Source organism: Mchenga conophoros, linkage group LG16 (assembly GCF_057382185.1).
Source record: "Mchenga conophoros isolate Kocher_MC1m ecotype Shallow Benthic linkage group LG16, M_conophoros_male_GT1.1, whole genome shotgun sequence".
In the NCBI taxonomy this organism is placed as follows: domain Eukaryota; kingdom Metazoa; phylum Chordata; class Actinopteri; order Cichliformes; family Cichlidae; genus Mchenga; species Mchenga conophoros.
This window is the reverse complement of record NC_140541.1, coordinates 2,981,476-2,999,697: the sequence shown is the minus strand read 5'-3', so window position 1 is coordinate 2,999,697 and position 18,222 is coordinate 2,981,476. Positions and strand designations below refer to the sequence as shown.

Here is an 18,222-nt window from a genome sequence, read left to right as displayed (position 1 = left end):
TCAGGTGCAGCTGTGTATCTGAGCCTCAGTGAAAAATGTGTCACAACAATGGTTCAGCAGTTTCCAGTGTTTGAAGAAGCTTTCTCATTTTTACTTCATTTCAAGCCAAACATATTCTTCCATAAACATTTTCCCAACACTTTCCTTATACTGTAGTTTCTTCATTCTGTTCACTGGTTGCATGCACGTACACTTAATAACAGATTTTCATCTGACAGATTACAGTCATATTCTGGATAAATACGTCTTTCCTCTGCAGGTGATTAGTTAATTCAACTGCATTATACAACCACTGTCTCAAAGGGCTTTATACTGTAAGATAAAAACCTTAGAGATAGAGATAGATAGAGGCAACCCTTCCAGCCCCCCTGAAAAAAATCAGAAAACAGTCTTTGAGCAAAGTGTTGGCTAAAGTGGGAACACAAAAAACTCCCTTTCAGCAGGAAGAACCAGGCTCAGCCGTCGTTCTTCTACTCTGACTGTTGGGGATAAAGGCAGAAGTACAACAAACACAGAAAATAAAAAAGAGTAATCACTGAATGCAGAGTGCTGTATAAACACATAGTGAGTGAAATAATAAAAAAACCACTCATAGGAAGTCACCACCAGCCTGGGGCGTACTGAACTGTAACTAAGATTCAGGGTCCAGCCCCAAATATTTGCTTTATCAAAAAGGAAAGTTTTAATCCTAATCTTTAAAAAAAGAGGCTGTCTGTCTCCTCAATCCAAACTGTGAGCTGGTTCCAGGTAAACATCTGCAAATATCTACACACAGAGCCTCCAGGCTGGGACCTCCATGCCACCCAAGAGACATTAAATAGAGCCAGACTGGCGTGGATGTCACCTGGGAGAACAAGACCCACGTCCGGTGTTGAGGAAGCGGCAGGATACACTGATGAGACGTCGCCTCAACTTTTCCTTTCATTTAGTTTAAGGACAAAAGTCCACTTACTGCACACAACAGATGCTGCCCCCCCCCACACAATTAAAACAAATCATATGCTTTAGCATCGTGTTATCATCCAAAGTGAATGTAATTCTTTTATTATTCAAACGTTGACTTAATTGTCTTTATAATTCTGACCACCACCAGTAGGCAACGGGTGAAGTGTCTTGCCCAAGGACACAACAACCGAGACTGCCCAAGCCGGGGCTCGAACCAGCAACCTTCCGATTACAAGGCGAACTCCCAACTCTTGAGCCACGATCGCCCCTTCTTGTTGAAGATAACACTTTAACACACAGACGTGTGCAGATTTTTGAGGGCAAGAGTCAAGACCCTAACCAACCGTGCCCAAAACAGCCAATGAGCTGCAGAGACAGGATACAACTCACTGATCTTCAAGATAGTCAAAGCAAGAAATGAAGTTCTTTGACAAATAGCTTCCAAAGATGGTGGACCAGGAGACCAAGTGAGAACTAATGCAACATACCTGTTATTATCAAATGCCCAATGTCAGTGACAGTGACCGATATCTGACTGACTCTTTGTAGGCAAGACGCCGTTTTAACAGGACATGTAAGCAGCTTATGAGGGGGCTTATCTTTCGCCCATCTTATCCTTCACACTCAATGGAGAGGACCTTACGCTTCGTCCAGATGAACAGAATCAACTTTTTGAGGTTTCCTTACATGGATGTTTAGGTGTGCATCAATATGCTAAGGGAGTATCATTTTTAGAAAATGCAGTTTTCAAAGTGGGATTTAAGACGTATTTGAATTGCTATGATCCCAATCTTGTCATGATGATCCCACAGAGTTCTTGTGGTTTGTCTAGATTAACTTTGAAGGCCAGCTTGGGGGTGTGGACAGTGGACAGTGTTGGGGAGTAACGGAGTACATGTACCAGCGTTACATATTTAAAATACAAACTATGAGTAACTTTATTCCGTTACAGTTACCATTTAAAAAGGTGGTATTTAGAATACAGTTACTTTGTTGAAGTAAAGGGATTACACAGCATTTTTTTTCCTGTTTCATATGTTAGGCTATGCCCTCTCTATTTTGGTGATTCCACGCCGATGGAAACCCAAACAAAACACGCATTAGGAGGCTGTAATGTCTGTGTCTCAATCTCACGGCCCATGTCACCTCTACTTGCGGCCCGCATAATGACGTGAAGAAATATTTTTTACAAACTATTATTATTAAGCCTTAAAGAATGTAGCCTTATGGGTAGTGTAGTCCGTGATGCATGGAAAATGAACTGTTATGTGTCTGTGAGGGAGGGAGGGAGAAAAAGGAGAGTGGAAAAGTACGACCTGTCATCGAGCAGAAACGGGAGCTGGAAGCATGTAAATATAATAATAACCACTGCAGCCAAACAGAGAGCCTGACGAGCCCAGTTGTAAGTAAGCTATTAAGACTCGACTGTGCACTGTGTTCGTGTTTTCCTCTGAAACAATAAGCTCAGTTGCAGCAGCCTTTCAACGCCTCTCTCTGTCTCTCACTAGCAAAGTCGACCCAGACAACAAAGTAAAGCTAGTTTTCAGCTACGAGCCCGACACGAACCCGACATATTAGTCAGAGGTCTCTTTACTACGGTTCGGAGGCGCGGACCTGTTTTATATACGCGCAGAATAGTTTTCTATACGAGATCGCTGCAAAAAGTGCAGCCTTACCTAATGTCCACCTACTGTTAATCATTTATATTAAGATTTAAACATCTAGCTGGTGTTGGTATGGAGAGTAACCTTCAGTAATAGTAATAAATCACACAGCAGTAGTACATTCATGTAATTGTAAAAAAGCATGATAATATATTAAGTAATCTAACATATTCAGAATACATCACTGTCATTGAGTAACGTAATGGAATACATTACAAAGTACATTTTGGGGCATGTGTTCTGTAATCTGTAGTGGAATACATTTTAAAATTAACCTTCCCAACATCGTTATTGGAGCGTGTCAGTTGGTAGGATGTTGTTCTCACTGTGTGGTGGGGGATGGCCCCTAGCTTCAGTATGGTTGTAATTTCTTATTTGGTTCTGTTTTGTGTTGGGTTTTGTTCTTTTGTTGTAAGAAGGGTTACAACCTTACAAGGGTTATCTTTCTTTGTACTACACATGTGCTATTCTCCAGTCCCTATGTGTATGATTACTGGACCCACAGTCACACTTTCACCTGCATATGTTGCATTCATGACACCTATCAACCCCAACATGTTGAACTAAGTTTTAAAATGTATGTGAGGGATTTTAAAATTATATCAAAATTAAATGCATGTAAGGAACATCAACCATGTGTCCAAATGTCAAGAAATCTTGTGTTTTCTTAAAAAATGGGAAGTTACAGCAGGTGGGCTAGGTGTTTAAATTATTATTTTCTAATCATACAACACAAAGAAATAGGGGAGTTGCTTTTCTCCTATATCACTGATTGAATTCTAGATTGAAAGGTGACACTAACCATAGTTAACGTCACCAATCACATGTCACATGTCAGACACACTGAAACAGGGCATTGTTGGAATGCTACTACGCAACTAACCCTGGCGGAAGGGTTTAGATGAATAGGATGAGGGACCTATGGATTCTTCGATAGCCAACATCCACAATGACGGCGAAACAACTAGTAGCTCAGTGTTCCAACATTCGAAAGAAGGGACTGCTCTCACAGCTAGAGATTGACAAGGTACAACATACAGTAAATGCTACGGCAAGGGGGAGCCAGGACGCTAGGTCGGGGGGGGATATCATGACCCCCACCCGAGATTGGGTACATAGCCCCAAGTGGGATAGGAGAAGGATCGTTGAGTGTGAGAGGAACTGACCTGAAAGATAGGATCATGGCCAAGCTTGAAACCTGGACCCCCCGTAGCCGGTTACCAAGATTACGTGAAGTACCCTCTCTTTGTTATCATCTGACTACACTTCTTCAGTCCGAATGACATTCCGATATCATTGCTGTATATCGTGGTGGTGTGGATCAGTGAATCGATGTCTCGTTCACTCTTGGCATACAGCTTGATGTCATCCATGTACAGGAGGTGGCTGACAACTGCTCCGTTCCGTAGTCGGTATCCGTAGCCAGTCTTGTCAATGATGTCACTGAAGGGGTTCAGTCCTATGCAGAACAGCAGCGGGGACAGAGCATCTCCTTGGTAGATCCCGCACTTGATGGTGACTTGTGCTATGGGCTTGGAGTTGGCCTCCAGTGTTGTCCGCCATATACCCATTGAGTTCCTGATGAAGGCTCTTAGGGTCCCGTTGATCTTGTACAATTCTAGGCATTCCAGGATCCAGGTGTGGGGCATTCTCCTGCCTTCGATCTCTCTGGTGTACCTCTTCAAGCGGCTGGCCAAGGCTGTGAGTCATTGCTTGGCAGTTTCCAAGGCCTCAGGTATGGACAGCTTGCTGTACTTCTTAGACACCTTCTTCATCGCATATTCTGCAGCTCCCATAGTTGGCTAACCTCCCTCCGTGCTACCTTGATCTTAGCGTCTAGCCTCCTTCTCCATGGAGGGTATTGCTCCTTGTGGCTGATCAACTTGTAGCCAAGCATGTTGGTCTCGGTAATGGTGGCTGTAGGTATCGTCCATAGTGATGCATTAACATCATCTAGCAGACCTTCTGAGGGTACTTCACGTAGTCTTGGTAACCGGCTACGTGGAATCCAGGTTTCAAGTTTGGTCATGATCCTATCTTTCAGGTCAGTTCCTCTCACACTCAACAATCCTTCTTCTGTTGCACTTGGGGCTTAGTACCCAATCTCAGGTATTTTTATTCATATATATATATATAGTACAAGATAGGGCTGCTCGATTATGGCAAAAATGATAATTACGATTATTTTCACTAAAATTGAGATCTCGATTATTTGACGATATTTATTTAACCCTTTAAGACCTACTATAGAACCAAGTCCGCCAGAGCTTATATATATATATATATTTTTTACATGCTGTAGAGCCATTTTTGGGAGCATTTCAAGTTGCAATACATCAATACAACTGTTATAGCCCATATTTTAATAATATGTATGCATTAAGTCCATAGTAACAACATTAATTGAAAAAAAGTGCAATAAACTACAAAAAAAATTGAAAATCGTTTTTGTTTTTTTTTACATACATTTCTACTTGGGGAAATTTAAGAGGCTCAAAACTCAAAACTTTAAATACAAAAAAAGTTGCAAAAAATAGTTTACAACAACAGTAAATTTATTTTGAGTGTCTTCATAGTTTTATTTTGGAGATACAGCAATTTTTATATACTGCAGGAAAAACAAAAAACAATCCTATGATGCAAATTTGCAAAGAAAACAGCAGGTGCATCAAAATAAACTATTTCCAGCAGTGCAATTCGAGTTCTAAGCATCCCAGAAACTATTCAGAAAAGTATAGAGTCAAACATGACTTATAAAAACACCAGTATAGGCTTTTAAGGCCTACAGGTAAAAAAAACCTACAGTTTCCGTGAAAATGACGTCACTTCCGGTTTCGGACAGGAAATGGCGGACATGAGATAGTTCGCGTTGACTTCTTTTTCAATGTGGGAAGTGTTACGAACAGCTGATCGGATCGGCAAAGCGTGTTTCTGGAATATTATGTTTTTGTTCCTGCAAGCGCTTTTTATGCAATTTTTGCAAAGCTTTATGTGGAAGGAAACCGTGACCGAGGACAAGCTGATGGCATAAGATGTAAGTACAACTCCTCTGGTTTTATATGCAAAAAAAAAATATTGCGCTAGCTTACGCGGTTCAGGTTCTACAAGGATTTAAAGGGTTAACAATAACAATGTATTGAATAGTGACTTTAAAAAATAATATAAAATAGTGTGCAAATACTGATAACAGTGCAAATGTTTGCAATATAAAAAATAAATGAAAAATGTAAACATCTATGTTTAGTGAACTTTGCAGTGTTGCTCTGTGGTGCAGCTACGACACCGTAGCAAAGTTTACACACTGTGTCTACTTGATCCACGTCTGACTCTGTGAACCATAATGTTTCCACACCACTGAAGTTTTTTTTTTACCTCTCTTTTCAACCAATGGCAGTCACTCTCCTCTCCAAATAACTTCTGCTGAGCTTTCCGAGCTCGGGTCCTCTTAATTGTTGTGATGCGTGTTCGAAATGCAGAGAGGTGCGCTTGATTTGCCACACGGAGCAGCGCGAGAGTAAAGCACGAGGGAGGGGCTAATAATCGGCTCAGTCATTTTTAATGATCGTTCAAAGCCCAGATCGTAATCGTGATTAAAATTCGATTAATTGAGCAGCCCTAGTACAAGAACCCGTCACACACAGCATTGCCAGACAAGTGTCTGTTTATTTACAGCTCTTTTGATCAGTTTGGTTGTTACAGGTCTTTCAAAGGTTCACTGGTGCAACTGAAAGTCATGTTTCACTTTGTGCCTCTCTGTAGAGCTCCAGGGCACTGTTGTGTCTGTCTGTGTTTTTGCAAACTCTGCACAATAATATCTTATAATAATATAAGATTTTTTTAAAATTATTTTAAAAATTATTTAATATTTTATATTATTATAATGTTATTATAATAATATCTTATCCCTCTTTAAGTTTTCAGTTGCATCATTGTGATTTTTCAGAGAATACATGCGTTGTTATGGTTGCTATTGTAACCGACCCAGAGTTTGGGCCGGTAAAACAGATTAAATGTTCCTGCAAAACAGGGAAATGATGAGACAGAGACGACTGGTGAAGTTTCTCTTTGCCTCGCTTCTGCCATATTGGAGAGGAGGACCTATGACCTCGCTATTCTGTCTCACTGAGCAATGCGCCACCCGGAGGCTGGGGGGTGCAACTACCTCATTACACATAGTTCACGTCGGTGACAAATCTCTCTTTCTTTTAACAAGTACTACTTCTGATGGGATCACATATTAGTGTGTCACACTATGCAGTTGGTTTAGAGTGGCCCACTGGACCTTTCTGAATTTTGTCTTCATGTCCTAAGAACTACATGCTACCCCCTTAATTTTCACTTAGCCCCACAAATTATACATCAAAACCTAGGCATTTTTGCTGGTTTTCAGAAAATGTCATTCTCAGTTTTTGTGGGAGTTACACAGTTTTGGCAAATCTCCTCAGAGCAACACAAAGTCTGAAAACTCTCCATAGAAACTCAGTGGAGACTTTGCTCGAAATCACCGCTGGAATTCTCTAATGAGACGCATTTTTGAATCGTCATATCTCTGTAACATAGCAAAGTGAAAACATGAGGCTTGTGCCAGTATATCTTCAGACACTTCCCGTTCACAATTCAAGAATTTTTTTTATCTTTCCCTCTTTCTTTTCCCCAGTCAAATCTGGGGAAAAGAAAGAGCAAATTTAGCAAATGAAAATAAAATAAATTAAACAATAAAAGGTGAATCAAATAGACCATTACGGCAAGGCTGGGATGGTCCATTTGGTAAAGTAAATCCTTTGGGCATCTTTCTTCGCCTTTAGACAATAATTCTGATGGCAAAAGAGCCAAACGGGACAGGCAAAAAAACCCCAAAAAACAAAACATTTTTTATCACCTATTACCGTTCTGCCATGAGTTACGTTTGTTTGAGGGTAGGAAATCAGTACTTCTCTCAGATTTCTTAAAATTTCAAACTCTGAAAATTAAGCACTTTTTCTCTTGTTATATCTTTTTGATGGATTTCCACAGAGTCCTGAAAATTTCCTTAACTGTTCACCAAAGCCTGCTGTATCTTATGGTGAAAGAATGATATCGATGCTCCCTATAGATTTAGAGTTACAAGCCGTTATTTGAGAGCAAGTCAAGGCAGTTTTCACTTCACCTCTACTCAGTTATGGTACATTACAAGCCATATATCTTTATTAATTCATATTTTAATTATGATTTATCAACACCTGAAGATCCCCCCAACTCTTCTGAACAGAAGAGTCTAAGAATGACCGCTCTAGCCCATACGGTTAGGATAATATGGCCTTTTGTTCCAGGGGAATCTACAAAAGAAGAAATACACTGCAGAAAGCCTGAGCCTGTCTGTGTCTGTGGGGCTGGCTTCAGCAGCTGCAGCCGTTTTGGTGGGAAAAAGTACACAGCCTCTCTGATTGGTGGATTGAAATTGAGCAGCTCCAGGCTGTTTGACTGGCATAGATACACACAGTCAATGCAGTCACTTTTCTTATCCCTCCTAATACAAGTGCATAAACCGATCTACGTTAGCTCTGGTAATTCTGATGATCTTTAAATAAATCTTTGTTAAATCTCTTTATTTGCTTTTTGGAGAAGTTAAATTACAAAAACCTCTTCAATCAAATTTGCTTTGGTGGACAGAAAACAACAGTTGTGGACTGCTTGGGGTTAACTTTCATAATGTGGGACTAGTATTTTCAAAAATGAAGTCAGTTCTTCTGACCAGGTTCAGACCAGGATGAACACAAGTATAATATTGAATCTGAAGTATGATCTTTCCACCCACTAGAGAACCGCTCCCAGCTGTGGGTTCACCTCCTCCTGCTGAACTCATAGAGCAGCACACAACCAGTCCAGGGACAGACTCTAACGTAGCATCACTTTCATCGGTCACTCCTGTGAAGCATGACAAACGTGGCCTCTCTAAATATGAGTAACTAAGAAAACATGTCAGTAGGCATCCTAGTAATTAATGACTTAATTATTTGGGGTATTATTGCTATAAAAATGATAATAATAGTATTATTATTATTATTATTATTATTGTGCTTTGGGCTTTAGGCTGCACTGATAACGCAGAGGTCTCTTCTTCCTCTGGGCTGTTTAAAGGGCCAGTTTATCCAAATGACCAAAGCTGTGTATATACCAGCTGCTGTCAGGCTTCAAATGTTTGCATTAGTCCATAGTCCACTGTTTTGTAAGCCATTGCTTTACTGCTTAAGTTCCCATCTACTGTAACAAAATGGAGATAAGCAGACACATAATATGAAAAGGCATGCTGTAGCTGACTTTGTCTTTTCTGATCCATCGGTTTGTGTGGCTCGTTTCACAGGAGTGACCTAACCCACACTTTATTTACTTATATGATAAATTAAGTTTAGTGCAATGTAGTGCAAAATACACAGTGTTTTCTTTTAATTTAACAACATGAAGCTGCATCAAGTTTCCATGGTGACTGCTCAAGAAATTCTGCATTCATAAATAAACATCAGACTGTCAAAAGAGCTCATCTGTGCGAGACCACCGAGCTGAGAGCATTTTCAGGTCCAGATCCCCCCGTACGCCTTCGTTGGAGAGCAGTTAAAGTTTTTCTTCCTGACTGTGATTTGAAAACGTCGAAATGGAATCAAGTCAAGGAATCTATAAACCTATCAGGGTATGTGACCGTTTTAGTTTTTACTGCATTTCAATAATATGAAGAATTTGATGTAGTTTTAAAAGTTGACAAACTGAGAATCCTTTTAAGTAACAATGACTAAATTGCTATTTCTTTGACAGGTGTTGTTCAACACACCGATTTATGAATGTGCTCTAAAGATCTGCTGGCATCTTCCGGGCTACAGGACTCAGGTTAGACCCAGATTCATGCAAACCAGAGCTGACAGAAAATATCAGGTCATTTCTGAGGACCTGAGAGTGGTGGTGATTAAATGTCTCCTTTCCTTTTAGATTGCGATTATGACGGAGTTTCTCAGACTTCAGCAGGAAGATCTAATTCCACCGAACCTCACTGCTGAAGATCTGAGAGATCTTTTGGTGGAGAAGAGCAGGGAGACACCTGAAAGTCTGATTGTGATGACGTGTAAATGCTGAGAGAAAACCTCTGTATTTTTTTCTTTTGAAGGCTGTGGGAGTTTGAATTACAGGATTTTGAAGAAGAGGAAGCCAAACCTCTTCTAAGGCTGGTAAGACTAGAAAACTCACCAGACTTTGGAAATTTCTTTTTTTCATTATGTTCACAAAACCTTTAAACATAAGCGCACTGTAAATGTGTTTTCAGTTTCAGGTATGGGCGGTGAACGTCATCAATAAAATGAGGGACGTTGAATTTCAAACCAGAATGCTTCTTCAGTTCCCAGAGGCCGTACCTCCTAAATTTCAGTGAGTCACATGTAATATACAGTTATTAACCCTGTAAGACCCAACCTAGGGCTGTTCGATACAACGATATATATCAGATGACAATATAAAAAACGTCTATCGTTTCATTTTACGCTATCGTTTGTTTCGTGGTGTCTCAAAATAAACTGTTTACAGCAATATTTTTCATGTTCTGATGTCACTGTAGTTATTATTAATTTCTTAAAGTTCTCTCTTTCTCTTATATTTAATATCACCACACTACGGACGGACAAGCGCATGTTTTTATGCGTTGTCATTAGCAACAACTACAGTAAAACCACGGCGTGTCCGCTTGTTTATTTTCCACATAAACCTTTCACAATAAAGCTCAAGATCCTGTTGAGACTTTTCAAAATAAACTGAATCACGTGAAAGATGCAGATTATTTACGGATGAGAAGTAAAAAAGAGCCGCCAGGTGCTAAAAAATAAACTTTAGACTCAAACGTTAGAACAGGCTTCTCCCCGCAGCACGCCGTGTAAGAAATACTCACAAAGGAAACGGCGCCGTTACAACTTCTGTCTAAAAATGCATCGTTTCATGCATCGGTTAAAACACTCGACTCACCTACACGACGCCCAGCAGGAAACACTTCACGCAAGTCGAGCTGCCCGAGATTCACAGACTTTACAGAAAATGTTACATTTTTTGTGATTTATATCGTTATTGGATGATACATGTTTTATATCGGGAGATGAGATTTTGGTCATATCGCACAGCCCTAACACAACCCATCAAAAAATAGCCCGAAAATTCTGATTTTTTTGGAACTGAGATCTTTATTAACCCTTTAAACAAAAGCCACATATATATATACTTTTATTATGTATTTATTACATTTTTGTATCGAATTTGATACATTGGGTGTTTTTGGCAACTTTTTGTTAACAACAATGTCAACGTTAGACAAAAAAAAGAGTTTTGTCCGTAACATTTTGAAATTATGGCAAGTACTGATCATGTTGATGAGATAGAAGTCACAGAAACTCATGTATCAAGTATGATACAAAGGGCATTACAGGGTTAACAGTCCAGCTACAGTGTTTCAATATTTAAGTGATGCTTTGAATATGTTTAAAAGATAACTCTTATAATGTTTTTCTACAGAGCACCTAAACTCCTGAGCGTGGTGAAGGATTACATTGAAATCCTAAAAGAGAAGCAGCAGGAACAGCATAACAGCAAACTGCTCACCGCGCAGGAGGTAGTGATCGAGGTAGTTCCCCGCGTTCTCCGGGGCTTCTGGGAGCTTCCTCCTCGTCCCCTCCTAAACATGGCCTCCCAGAGTCTAAGCATCCTCTCCTCGAGAGTCTAACGGTGATGGAAACACAGTCCATCTTCATCTGCTCCATCCGAGACAATATGGATGTAAACGTCACCGTCGTTTACATCCACCCCAAAGCGAATCCTAAGAATGCGACTGACACCATCTCCAATGCTATCCACTCTCTACAATCTCTCTCTCCTGAAGCCCCTAATATTGTTCTTGGGGACTTTAATCGCTGCGACTTGAAGAAAACACTGAGCAGTTTTTATCAGTATGTGTGTTGGGTCTGTGTTTCCACAAACCCCGCTAATTCTAGAGACTTATTCATCATGAAGAAAACAAGACAGTCGATCGATCCATTACTTGCACAAGGGAGGCCTCGTCTGTGTCCAGCACGACAAAGAACCCCAAAATGATGGCCTCCTCTCGCTGCCTTTTATTGACAAACTTCAAACAATAGTTTACAAAGCACCTCCCCTTGCAACCCCCCTTTGGTTACAAAGACAAGGCACTGTATGTAAATGTATACAGTGTGTGTGTGTGTGTGTGTGTGTGTGTGTGTGTGTGTGTGTGTGTGAGACCTCCTGCTGACCAAAGGGTCATAAACCCAGGAAGCTTACATCAAAAGAAACAGATCTTTCAGATAGGATGTATCTACAATAAAACCTCCCCCAGCACAGAGTGGCTGGAGAGGTGGTCAGGATCAAAGGAATGGCTTTGATCCTACTGCTTAAACTAAGACTGTACAAATTTAAGAAACACAATGGCAACATTCAACAATTAGACTTAACAATGTGCACTGTCCCACTCGCTTCAATAAGACTCTGGATTTATGTTATGGCTCCATAAAAGGTGCGTATACATCTGTGGCTGGCCCCGCCCTCGGATCCTCGGATCACAACACGGTGCATCTTCTGCCAGTCTATAAGACTGTACTGAGAAGAGAGAAAGTGAGGAAACACCGCATAAAGGTTTGGAGTGACGATGCCTCTTTAGCCCTGCAGGGCTGCTTTGACTGTACAGACTGGTCGGTGTTTACCGAATCATGTAGAGACATTAATGAACTCACTGACGTTGTCTGCGGATATATATCCTTTTGTAGAGACATGATTATTCCCTCAAAGGTTGTGCATTCTTTCCCTAACAACAAACCATGGTCCTCTAAAGTTCTTACGAGGCTGATTTACGAAAGGAATAAAGCTTTTACTGAAGGGAATACCTTGAAAGTCAGAGAAATTAGGAAGGAGATTAGATCAGAAATTAAAAAAGCTAAAATAAAATACAAGGATAAGGTAGAGGCGGAGATGGGTAGCAATAACTTAAGGGTGGCTTGGGCTGGCATGAAACACATGACTGGTCACTGTCTCAGTGACTGTAATAAGATAAGTCTCCCTGGTTTTAGTTCAGATTTTCAGTTAGCCAATGAGCTGAACAGATTTTATTCGAGATTTAATGATAACTATATTCCAAGGAATACACTTGATTCCTTAATAGAGAGCACCAGAGGCCCCCCAGCTTTGTTCTTTGATAAAAGAAGGGTGGGAAATCTTTTTAAAATGAGTAAGACTAATAAAAGTCCAAGTAGAGAAGCTGATAGATCCACTACAATTTGCATACAGGCCTTGTAGAGGTGTTGATGATGCAGTGGTCACTCTGTTGAACTTCCTTTATCGCCATCTTGATGGCGCCAAAGCTCATGCTCAGCTCTTATTTATTGATTTTTCTTCAGCTTTTAATACTATCCAGCCACATCTTTTAGTGGACAAGCTTCTTAACCAATTTAAACTTAATTTTAATCTCGTTGGTTGGATCTTAGACTTCTTAACTGATAGATCACAGTGTGTGAGAATAAATGGCTGTTTTTCCAAACAGCTGAACTCTTCCACTGGCTCACCACAAGGTTGTTGTCTCTCTCCTCTTTTGTATATTTTGTACACTAATGACTGTCGCAGCACACAGGCCAATAGGCATTTCATCAAATACGCAGATGACACAGTCATTGTAAGCCTCCTTCATGGTGAAGAGGATTCCCATGGGCCTGTTGTGGAGGAGTTTGTTTCATGGTGTGATCAGTCCTTCTTAATGATTAACACCTTGAAAACCAAGGACATGGTTATAGATTTCAGGAAGTCATCCCCTCATCCTGCGCTTACAGTGGTAAATGGTGCAGCCATTGAAATGGTGGATAGTTACAAGTACTTGGGGGTTGTTCTTGATAAGACCCTGTCCTTTGAGTCACATCTTGCTGCTACAGTGAAAAAGGCCCAACAAAGACTTTTTAAGGAGGTTGAGAGGTTTTAATGTTTCATCTGAAATGATGACTCTCTTTTATAAAAGTTTTATTGAATCTGTTTTAACTTTCTGTATCATTGCTTGGTACGGTAGTATGTCCATGGATAATAAGACCAGACTTAACAATCTGGTTAAAGTGGCGGGCAAGATTTCAGGGAGGTCTCAGGTCCAGCTTGTGGACTTTTATAACAGGCAGGTGCTGAGGAAGGCAACTTCTGTCCTGTTGTGCTCAGATCATCCTCTCTTTAACGATTTTCAACTGCTTCCATCAGGTCGTCGTTATAAAATGACTGCAGTGAAGACAAAGCGACACAAATTGTCATTTGTACCTAGTGCTATTATCTTAATTAACAACACTAAATTGTAAGTGTTGTTGCCATTGCACATTGCACTTTTTTCGATGGAATATCTAGGTTGTTTTATCAGGCTTATATTATATTATAGTATTTTTTTAATGAGTGTACGTATGTGTTGGTTGTATGTTTGTTGTTTGTTTTGACATACTGCGAATCAATTTCCCATCAGGGACAATAAAGTTACCATTGACCATTGACCATATGGTCGACAGCATGCTGATGGAGATCAGGAAGAAATTTCCTCAAGAAATTCTGTCTATCAAAGTTGCAAACTTTGCGCCAGTGTTGCTGAAGACCATTGCTGATGTAGCACTGGTCCGGATATCTGAAATCTTTGAGCCCCCTTCAAGTCTTCCTGATGTGAAGAACACAAATGAAGAACGCTCCTCTGACGGTCTTTCAATGGCAAATGTTCCACCAGCTGAAGGATCTTTTTCAGAAAGTGTTCCAGAGCCTGACGTTCCCTGTGAGGAACTTCTTGCTGAAAGTTAATCTATTCTGAAGGCTGAAGACCTTACGAGTGAAGGACCTCTTTCAGAATGTGTGGCAGTGGCAGACGTTCCCTGTGAGGAACCCTTTGCCGAGTCCGAATCCAGTGTTAAAGGCGAAAATCATAAGATCAAAGGATCTCTTTCGAAAGTTCCTGATGATCCCTTTGAGGAACCTTTTCCTGAACCTGAATCCAGTATTAAGTGCAAAGACCTTCAGATCAATAAGAAGAAGAAAAAGGGCTTCTTCAAAAGACTGAGAAGTCTGTTCTGCTGCAGCCCAAAAGACACTGACTTACATTGAAACTGAAATTGTCACCGTACTGGGTCTGCAACCCAGTCTTGGTGTTGCAGTAACTGTAAATATGTTCCTTGATGATTGTTGTTCATGTTTTGGGGTTTTCTTTAGTTTTCAGTGGGGCAGGTGTTTTTTCCCCTTCATGTTCTTTACTTAATTCTTGTTCATAATTCCTGATTTGTTTTTCTAGTTCTTGTTTCTTAGTTTCTTGAGTCCAGTTGAGTTTCTAATGAAACGTTTATCTCTAATGAAAACGTTTTTCCAGCAATAAAAACTGCCGATTTAAGTTTCATTCCACGTAAGAGTCCTGTGTTTGGATCCTACAACCTGCCTGTCACAGCACACCATAGCAGAAATCAAATTGTATAAACTCATTCATATTTCTACACGAGTCTCCAGCTATATTAAAGATTTTTTTATTTCAAACATTTGTAAGAATCTCTTATGGTTCTCAAAATACTTCCTAACTAACACTTACTAAGTCCAGTAAGTGTAGTCCAGCAACATAATTGATGGTATTATTTTTAATACAATTTGAACTTATTCTGTTAACATATGAACAACAGCAACAAACTGGTATATAAAATGCATTTCCTGTAGAAAATGCAGTGTGAATCCTAATAGCCGAATAGTTTGAGTTGAATTTTTATAATTGCTGAAATCTTTGGAGAAAAACATGTTTAATGGGCTGAAATACACCGAAACATTCACCTGACAGCCAAAGCGCAGAACTGAAATTCACACAGAAGAACCTGGAAACTAGCTGAACAGCTTGAAAACATACATAAGACAAACTGTCTAATTGCAAAAGAAATTTTAGAGCTAGAACACATCTGAATGAATACTGCTCATATTCTTTAAACCACTGGGAGAGTGGAATTATGTATTTTAAATGTATAAATTCAAGAATCTCAAATGAAAAAAAACTGAATATTTTCAGAATACCTGCTGTCTGTGTGTGTCTGTGTGTGTGTCTGTGTGTGTCTGTCTGTGTGTGTCTGTGTGTGTGTCTGTGTGTGTGTGTCTGTGTGTGTGTGTCTGTGTGTGTCTGTGTGTGTCTGTGTGTGTGTGTGTGTGAGAGAGAGAGAGAGAGAGAGACCCAATTTGTATTGTTTGGGGGCAGCATTTCATCGGTGGATTCAAATGGAGCAGATTCAGACTGACTGGCATAGAAACACACAGGACACTCCATACTCTATGTGTGTCTCTGTGTGTGTCTCTGTGTGCCCTTGTGTGTGTCTGTTTCTATGTCTGTGTTTATGTTTGCATCCATGTTTGTAAACATTGTTAGGCATGTCATTTTTGCCTTACCCTTGTGTATCTGTCATTTGTTCGAGGGGAATCCTCTATGAGTACGGAGGACCACAAGAGCCACGCCGCATCGAAATAAAGCATTCTGTGCTTAAATAATGAATTGTAGAATAAAATCTGCATTTGTAAATTCATTTTTGAATTCCAATTTAATAAACTGATTTTCAAAATGCTTTTTAAAATATCGATTCCACTCCTCATTTCAAAATCCATTTCCCTTTCCTGTTCGCTCAGGGATTAACTTTTGGATTAGCTGTTGGATTAACAACTTCATTTTAAAAATCCTGCTGCTATTCAAATTAGCCACACCGTGGGATGTAAGGAGCTCTCTGATTGGTTGGACAGACACAGGCTGTCTGCCTGGATTTTTCTAGCTCATAGCTTCGCCCTGCTACGAAGTAGTGATGTGAAACGGCTCTTAGAGTACAAGTACAAAGCACCCCTCCGACAGCCAAACCCATCTGTTCTCTGATTGGATTGTTACATTTGTGATTGACATGACATTGACCAATCAGATGAAAGGAAGAAAAATAGGGTCAAAATTCGTACTTGTAACTTGCAGGGTTTTTTTTGGCTAAGTCCGCACACAAATCTTTTTTACGCACACACAAATTCTTTTTACACATACAAATCCTGAGTTACAAGTACAAAATATTTATGACCACATTTTGAGCCCATAGAGGCGTAGTTACACTGGCAGTAGCACAGGAACAGAGCGGGAGGGAGAGAGAGAGCCAGGGACAACAACGTCACATTAGAAAGGTATAGTAATCATCCACAACTATTTTCAGTTGCAGATGATAAAGGATTCAGAAGGTTTATTCATGCAGGCCCATATGACAAAGAATATGCATTTCTTTTTGTTTTCATATTATAATTTATATTTAATTGTGTTGTGGTTTGCAGCGTTTTGTGTTGTTTCAGTTTAAATATGTTTAAAAGGAAAATGCTGAAAATTTAAATAGTTAAAAGTTGAAATGTGAATAGTCGGTTTTTGTATTATATGATTTATTTATTACATTTTATGTGGAGTGAATAAATAAAAGTATATTTACGGTGGCCCCTAGAGACAAAACACGTAAAAACTCCAAAACACGTACAAAACACAACAGGAGTGCTCCAGGATGCTAGGGGGCAGTGTTGAGCTTTTGTTCCCTCGTGGCTACACAAGCCAGGAAGACACTGGATTTGGTGTGTGGTAGTAACAGGTACATGAACTTTTTTTAAAATTATTTGAATATATATGAATGCCTGTGTATAAATACACAAACAATACACATATGCTTTCAATTGTGTAATTTAAGTGATCTAGGTAGCTCTGTTTCGAAGTTCAGTTAACTCTAGGAATGTGTTTTGGAGTTTGTATGTGCTTTGTCTCTAGGGGCCACCGCATATATTTATATATAAACATATCAGAATCAGAATACTTTATTAATCCCAAAGGAAATTAGGGTTACAGCAGGCAGCACGCTAATGGCGCATGCGCACTTACAAAGGAACCTTCTGACCAACTTTACACAAACATCACATTGGGGAGACATGTCAGAAAGGTAGGCTGATAGGAAAAAACAATGAAAATACATAACATGAGGTAAGAGGAGGAGAAAAAAACTCCACTCAGACTGAGCTCCTAGTGGGAGAACAGTTTGATAACAGAAAAAACACCTCAGCACAAAAAGCACATGACTATCAATACACCATAGCAGTGTTGCCAACTTAGCGACTTTGTCACTATATTTAGTGAGTTTTCAGACCCCTTAGCGACTTTTTTTCTAAAAAAAGTCGCTAAAAAAAGACGTGAAAGCGCGTATCGCTTTTACTCTCAACAAGCAGCTGGTGCTGTAACGCAGTCAGTTCTTCTTTTACTCTTTTACCGTTATGCTGTTTTGTGGATCACAAGGTTTAAAACTACTTATAAACACACACACACACACACAGAGTAACTCCACCAGAGCGCCTATTTTGGGTCACTTTTGCCGGTCCAAGCCCGGGTAAAGGAGCAGGGTTGGAATTGTGACATTAAAAAAAAACAATAATTGCTAAAAGAAATTTAATTTGTAGTTCTAAATAAACTCTAAATGCATTTAGGACGTTTTTTACTCACTTTATGTCTCTTCCACGATGTTATTTCTCTCTCCAACAACGTAGGTTACAATTAGATTAGCATGACCAATTATGCAAATAAGGCGAC

At 39.8% G+C, this 18,222-nt stretch overlaps 1 long non-coding RNA gene across 2 annotated transcripts; it reads left to right on the top strand.

Annotated features, from left to right (window-relative positions):
• Positions 1–9,140: 9,140 nt before the first annotated feature.
• On the top strand, positions 9,141–9,920 carry LOC146556095 (uncharacterized). 2 transcript variants are annotated; one of them, XR_014888915.1, is made up of 4 exons: positions 9,141–9,273; positions 9,396–9,467; positions 9,567–9,802; positions 9,898–9,920. It is a non-coding gene; the product is annotated as an uncharacterized LOC146556095 (long non-coding RNA). The 2 variants fall into 2 exon arrangements; XR_014888914.1 differs by lacking the exon at positions 9,898–9,920 and having other exon boundaries at positions 9,567–9,874.
• The last annotated feature ends 8,302 nt before the right edge of the window (positions 9,921–18,222 follow it).